This window comes from Sarcophilus harrisii, chromosome 4 (assembly GCF_902635505.1).
Source record: "Sarcophilus harrisii chromosome 4, mSarHar1.11, whole genome shotgun sequence".
NCBI classification, from domain to species: Eukaryota; Metazoa; Chordata; class Mammalia; order Dasyuromorphia; family Dasyuridae; genus Sarcophilus; species Sarcophilus harrisii.
Genome location: NC_045429.1, coordinates 393,587,104 through 393,595,320, shown reverse-complemented (window position 1 = coordinate 393,595,320; position 8,217 = coordinate 393,587,104).

Sequence of the window (8,217 nt, the reverse complement as noted above, 5' to 3'; positions counted from 1 at the left end):
TTTCCCGCATCCCTCCAACAATCATCATTATTTTTCCTGTCATCTTAGCCAATCTGACAGGTGTGTAGTGGTATCTTAGAGTTGTCTTAATTTGCATTTTTCTGATTAATAATGACTTGGAGCATCTTTTTCATATGACTAGAAATAGTTTCAATTTCTTCATCTGAGAATTGTCTGTTCATATCTTTGACCATTTTTCAATTGGAGAATGGCTTGATTTTTATAAATTAGAGTTAATTCTCTATATATTTTGGAAATGAGGCCTTTATCAGAACCTTTTGACTGTAAAAATATTTTCCCAGTTTATTGCTTCCCTTCTAATCTTGTCTGCATTAGTTTTGTTTGTACAAAAACTTTTCAGTTTGGTATAATCGAATTTTCTATTTTGTGATCAGTAATGATCTCTAGTTCTGCTTTGGTCATAAAGACCTTCCCCTTCCACAGGTCTGAGAGGTAAACTATCCTATGTTCCTCTAATTTATTAATAATTTCATTCTTTATGCCTAGGTCATGAACCCATTTTGACCTTATCTTGGTGTACGGCGTTAAATATGGATCAATGCCTAGTTTCTGCCATATTAGTTTCCAATTTTCCCAGCAATTTTTATCAAACAGTAAGTTCTTATCCCAAAAGCTGGGATCTTTGGGTTAATCAATAAGCATTTATTAGGCACCTACTATATGCCAGGCACTGTGTTAAAAGCTAGGGATCCAAAGAGGCAAAAGATGGTCCCTGCTCTCAAGGAACTCACATTGTGGTAAGGGAGACAACTATGTACAAAGTATGGACGGGTAAAATCAGAGACAGTCAAGAGAAGGAAGGCACTAGTGTGGATAGTGAGACTGGATTGAAGAGCCTGTGGGAGAGTATAAGAAAACAAGTAAGGTGAGAGGAGGTCCAGGTGATGAAGGACTTTGACTCTCAAAACAGAGGGTTTCATATTTGATCCTGGAACTGACTGGAAGTCACTGGAGTTTATTGAATCAGGGAGGTCATGTGGTTAGATCTGTGGTTTCAGGAAGATTCACTTGATAATTGAGTAGTGGATGGACTAGAATAAGGAGAGAGACAAGCAGACTCATGAAGAAAGTTACTGCAATAATCCAGGTATGAGATTGATGGGATTTAAGAAGTCAAGAAGGTGGGGAGTTGTACAAAAAGAATTCATCAGTTCAGGCCATCTTCAAGCCAAAGGGAAAAGTTTGATTATGACTCTTAGTAAGTAGAAGCTCCTAATGAACTTACCATTAACAAGGGGGAAGATGCCATAAGGCAAAAAGGAAGATGTCATAAGTAAGGCTAAGTTTTTTTTTTTTTTTTTATAGCAAAACTCATAATTAACTAGGAAAAAGGGGGATCTTTTTATAGAATACAAAGTAATCTCAGAGGTTGATATCAATAACTTGTATACAGTAATTCCTGTTGTTTCCTGTTGTATATAGTAACCATTTGGTCAAGATTATCCAGTTAATGATCCTTCTAGATATTGGATTGCTAGCAGGGACATGGTCTTTTGCTGGGGTCTTATTCACCCCATCAAGATAATAAATAATCAAGGTGAGGTAAATATCAGAGGAAAGAAGCAGGAATATACAAAAGATATTACAAAGATAAAAATTAACAGGACTTGGTAACAGTATGGGAAGTGAGCATGAAAGTATAAAAGTATGGAAGGTGAGATTGAGGAGTTGCAAATCTGGGTGACTAATAAGATGTGGTACCCTTGATATTAAAGAGGATGATTAAAAAGGGGGAGGATTTGAGGGAAAAGATGATGAAATCAGCAAAAGAAAACACATTGACAATGTCTAAAAATGTTTTATCTCATTCTGTACCTCTAATTCATCCACTGTCTCTCTGCCAAGAGACACAGCAAATTTGAGAAGAATGCCATATCTATGTCTTCATCCATGTTATTGATAAAGGTGCTAAAACAGCACAAGATGCTTCCCACTTAGATGACAACACAATTATGATTACTATTTCCCCCTACAACATTTTTCTTTCATTATGCCCCTAATTCTAAGTGAATGAAACCCTTCCTTTTAGTACTTGGTTTCTCAAAGGAATTGGCCTCTTTGGGACTTTTTAAACATAGGATCATAAATCTAGAGCTGGCAGAGTCCTCATAGGTAATTTATTCCAAATCACTTATTTTACAGAGAAGGAAACTAGGATCCAGAAAAGTTAAACAATGTGCTTATGATCACATAGGTAATAAATGTCAAAGGCAGGATCTGAACTCACATTCTCTGATAATAAAGTCTGTTCTTTACTTTATGTTACCTTGAACCCCAAACATCAAATAAACAAAAATCATGGTTTAGGGAGGAACATAATGGGGAAAAATCCCCCTGGGACTAGATAAAGAAACCTGGGTTAAAAATAGAGAGGATGGGATTTACTGTTGTTTGCCTGTGCCCATATTACCTATATGTGTAGATATGGCTAACATTGAGGTAAGAAGAGACATTTCTAGCATCTTTCCCTCTTACTCTTCTCTGAGGAAGACTTTGATTCTTGCCAGAAGGGAAAAGAGGAGTTTGGGGCCAGGTGGTGGCCCTCTGCTTTTCTCAGAGAGAAGGGATGCCAGGCTAGAATTACATTTATCTGTTTCTTTAAACATTATTAGTCTAGGGGAAGTAAATTTTAGGTTCTAATTACACTCCTGATCCCCAGACTTGATTCCCTTCCCATAAGATGCCAATTCCAAAATGAACACATATGGCAAACAAACCCATTTATGCAAACATATAAAAAATTGAAACTAGAGAAAATGTATTTGCAATTAAGATCTATGAACCAAGGTAAACTGAATGTGAAAGCTGAATGTGATCAAACAAGAAATGGAAAGATTAAACAGTGATATTCTGGATGTGAGAGAAGTTAAATGGACAAGAATCAGTGAATTTAGTTTAGGTGATCATTACATATAGCACTGTGGGCAAAAATCCCTAAAGTAGCCCTCATATAAATATCAATAAAGTCAATAAATCATATAAAGTCATATCATATAAAGTCAATAAAAGGATAAGAAAATCATTACAAGGATATATTATTTTTAAAATGGCAGCATGATATTTATCTGTATCCAAACTAAACCATTCAACATCATAATAATACAAATCTATGGTCTAATCACTGAAGCCAAAGAGACCAAAGCAATTAGTTCTATGAAGACCTTTAACATCTTCTAGAAACAACACTCTCCAAAAAAAGTCACAATCATTATAGAGAATTAGAAAACTAAAGCAGGAAATAAAAAGATAATTGGAATAACAGCTAAGTTTGGTGTTGGAGTACAAAATGAAGCAGAGACTGAGTTTCCTCAGCTCTCTTGATATAGTATACAATCTAAAAGGCTGTTCTACACATGAATCACCAGAATCAATATAGAAGTCAAATTAATTATATATTTTGCTGTCAAAGATAGAAAAGCTCTATACAGTCAGTTAAAACAAAATCTGGGACTGACTATGGTTCAGATTATGAGTTTGTTATTGCAAAATTCAGGCTTAACTCGAAGATTTTTTGTTTATTTGATGTTTGGGATTCAAGGTAACAGAGTAAAAAACAGACTTTATTATCAGAGAATGTGACTTCAGATTCTGCCTTTGACATTTATTACCTATGTGATCATAAGCACATTGTTTAACTTTTCTGGATCCTAGTTTCCTTCTCTGTAAAATAAGTGATTTGGAATAAATTACCTATGAGGACTCTGCCATAGAAACAGACTATATAGGTATGAACTAAATAACATCCCTTGTGAATATGAAATGAAATGATGAATAGATTTAAGGGATCAGATCTGGTAGATAAAGTGCCTGAGAACTTTGGACAGCAGTTCACAGCATTGTACACAGGAGAAAGTAATAAAAATATTCCAAATAAAAAGAAATGCAAGAAAACACTCTGATGAAGCTTTAAAAATAAACTGAGGAAAGAAGGAAGGTGAAAGGAAAAGGAAGAAGACCCAAATGAATGCAGAATTCCAGAGAATATCAAGGAGAAATAAAAAAAGTTTTTTTTTTTTTAAATGAGAAAGGAAAAAAAGAAAAAGAAAAAGAAAGAAAAGAAAGGCAGGAAGACCTGAGTTCAAATTTGCTCTCAAACACTTAACACTTCCTAGTTGTGACCCTGGGCAATTAACCCTAATTGAGAGAGAGAGAGAGAGAGAGAGAGAGAGAGAGAGAGAGAGAGAGAGAGAGAGAGTGAGAATTAGAGATGTTAAAAAATGAGTATGGTTAAAGACTTAAAAGAGATTAAGAAGAAGTGACAAGAACATACAAAAGAACAGTATACATCTTAGTATCATCATCACACTAAAGTGTAGTAACTGATCTAGAGTCAGAAATCTTGGAGAATGAAGTCAAGTGAGTCTAAGAAAGCGTCACTAATTATAATGCTTAGTAGAGTGATGGAATTCCAGTTGAGCTATTTAAAATCCTAAAAACAAACAAACAAACAAACAAACAAAACAGACTTTGTTAAATGCTGCACTGGATATATTGGCAAATTTGGAAAATTCAGCTGTGGCCACTGCATTGGAAAAGATCAGTTTATGTCCCAATCCTAAAGGACAATGCTAATGTTCAAATTACTAAATAATTGTGCTTGCTTCATGTGCCAGAAAGATTATACTTAAGATTCTGCAAGCTAGGCTTCAATACTATGTGAACCAAGAAATACCAGAAGAGCAGTTTGGTTTCTGAAGAGACAAGAGGAACTAGAGATCAAATCGTCAACATGAATTTTTAAAGGAAGGGAGTTCCAGAAAAAATATCTACTTTTACTTCATTAATTACAGCAAAGCCTTTGATTATGTGGATCATCACAAAATGTGACAAGTTTTCAAAGAGATAATAGTAGCAGATCATCTTTCTCATCTCCTGAGGAAGCTGTATACAAGCCAAGAAATAAAAGTTAAAACTCAACATGGAACAACAAATCAGGTTAAGATTGGAAAAGAAGTATGACAAGGCTGTATACTGTCATCTTATTTCATTTATATGTAGAGTGGATTAGGAGAAATGTCGGACTGGATCAATCAAAGGCTGGAATTAATTGCCAGGAGAAATATCAACAATTTGCTCAACTATATGCCAATAAATTTAACAATTTAAGTGAAACAGAATGATTGTGATGGAATACTACTGTGCTATCAGAAATGATGAGTTGGTTGACTTTAGAAAAAACATGGAAAGACTATTTACCTCCCAATTTATAGTAATGCCTTGAAGACCTTAATGAAACAAATTTTCTGTTTGGATGTGGTTTACTAACATTTAAAATGAAAATTATCCCTATTCTCTAATTTTTAAGGTAAAATAAGCTGAATAAGATTCCAATTCTCCTTCTGAAATACAAGTGTACCCTTAGGGCAACCCTTTGGTTTTCTGGATTTCATTTTTCTCATCTCATATGCAAACCGGGAAGGGTGAATTAGAGAATTTCTAAGGTCTTTTAAGTTCTGAAACTATATTCCTATGATCCTATTAATTATCTTGAGATTCCACTGATACTGGATTTAGGTAAAAGCATGTTTTTCAGTCTTATCATGGCAGTTTGTGTCAGTGAACAGATCAGAGTAAAAAAGACCTCTGGGCTTGCAATCAGAAGATCTGGGTTGGAATCCTGACTCTAACCTATTGGCTGTGTGATATTGGACAAGTCACTTTAACTTCCCCAATACATGGATTCTTTATTTGTAAAAATAAGGAAATTGGACTAGATGATCTCTAAGGTGTCTATTAAAATAAAAAATTGTATATTTGAGTACAAGGTCCCTTTTTAATATGACAAAATTTCATGGGTCACACCCTCCAATAAGATAATAATTACTGCACTAGTAATCTCTTGAGAAAAATAAATCATGTCCAAAAAGATACTATGAAGCCACTACTACTTCCAAATAAATCTATATTTTTAAAAAATCACAACAACTAAAGAAGAGTTCATATTGTATTCTAAGGGACTGGACAAAATGTTCAAGCACAAGTGAACCATATGAAATTGTTAATATAAAACTTATCCATGCTGCAGATTTGGTTCATAAAAATAAAAATTATTCTGCTTGGTATACATAAGGATTCCTAGCTTTCTTGCAATAACTCTAGATCTTACCAGTGAAGCATTGGGTATCACTAGTGTGACATATGAGCAAAGTCCTTACATCTCTGAGTGTAATGTTTGGAAGGACAACTGTGATGGGATGTTTTTGTTTAGTTTTTGATTATTGGATTGATTAGAGTCTTAAAACTTAGTATCTCAAAAATATGGGGAAAAGATTGTATTTTTTTCCTGTTAATTTCGTCTTTATGATTTTTACACAGAGCTGTAAGTAAATAATAAAGGCAGGTAGGAGGCACACTAGATAGAGCACAAACCCTGGAGTCAGGAAGACCTGAATTCAAATCTAATCTTTACTAGCTTTGAGTCATTTAGTCATGTTTGCCTCAGTTTCCTTATCTATAAAATGAGTTGGAGAAGGAAATGACAAAGCACTCCAGTATCTTTGTAAAGAAAATCCTAATGGGGACACAAAGAGTAGGGCATGACAAAATAATAATTAGATGAGACAATCTCTGAGGTACACGTAAATAGAAGGGGAGAGGGGGGAAATAGGGAGAAATAAAAGACGACAGTTCTACTGTGTGTAAAGTTGTACTGGAAGGAAAGAAGAGCTCTTCGGGCAGAAGACAACGAAGTGAAGTATTGGGACTATAGCTGCCACATGTTTTCCCAAGTAGAAAGTACACTTCCTCTCTGTCCCTAGAATATTGGTGTCCTGAGACAAAGCACTACTATCCCTTTTCAATTACTCTTCTGCTTGTAAATTTTAAAAGTGAACACAAATGCCTAATTTCCTGGCCACCTTTCCCCTTATTTCCCAAGCTTCAAGAAAAGATCTTTATAACACATTGCTGTTTTATTTAACCTCATGGACTTTGCTCAACTTTTCTCAGAGTACCTTTGTTTATTTTATTTTTTTAATGTTTATACTTTGTGTTTGCAACCGACACCAATATCTTAATCATTTAGATCTTACGGTTTTTCTAAAATTTAATGTAAGAATCTTTATTTACACTTCTTTTTCTTAAGGCTGCTTCTGCCTAGGTAAAGTCAAAATCGTTAAAGTGTGGCTAGTAGGGGATTGTCTAATATACACTCCAGTCAATTCTATTCCCTCCAATTCTCAAGTGGATTTGTGAAGGTATCAAGATGCTCATTCCAATGATGCAGATCACATAGCTCCCCCATATTTGTTCATATCATGCAAATCTTATCCATGTACCTTTTAAAATTTTATTTTCAGTTCTGAATTACCCCCCCCTTCTATCTCTCCTTCCCACACACTTTTTAAAAAAGCAAAAAAAAAAAAAAATCAAAAGCTGTTACAAATATGTATCAACCAAAACAAATGCCATGCCCACATGCCATGTTTCTGTGTGTATGTTATATCTGTATATTAATCTGCATTCTGAGGCCATTGCTTCTCCCTCTGGAGATGGGTAACGTATTTTGTCACAAATCTTCTGGAATTGTAGTTGGTCACTGTATTGATCAGAACTCCTAAATTTTTCAAGGCTGATTATCTTCATGATATTGCTGTTAGTGTATTAGTTGCTCTCCTGGTTCTTCTCAGTTGGTTTCAGTCCATACAATTCTTCCCAGGTTTCTCTGAAATCATTCCTTTCATCATTTCTTGCAGAACAACAGTATTTCATCACATTCATATTGCCATCCTCAGTTTCCAATTCCTTGCCATCACAAAAAGAGGTCCTATAAATATTTTTTGTAAATAAAGGTCCTTTTCCTCTTTGCTCTCTTTCAGGCATAAACATATTAGCAGCATTTCCCAGTTTAAAAGTATGCATAGTTTAATAGTTTTTAGGACATGATTTCTCCAACAATATGTTAGTGTATCTGTTTTTCCAGTCTTTCAAACATTTGTTATAGTCTTTTTTTTTTTTTTTTTGCCACCTTTACCAATAGGTATGAAGTAGTACTTCAGAGTTGCTTTAATTCCTATTCTGTTATTAGTGACTTAGAGCACTTTTTTCATATTGTCCTTTTGTTTTTTAAATTTTGTCACAGGGAATTCACTTACTGTTCTGGAATTCTTTTTTTTTCTTGACATTAGTCAGTCAATAAATACTTATTAGACATCTACTATGTACCAGTCACCATACTAATCACTGGGCAAATAAGAA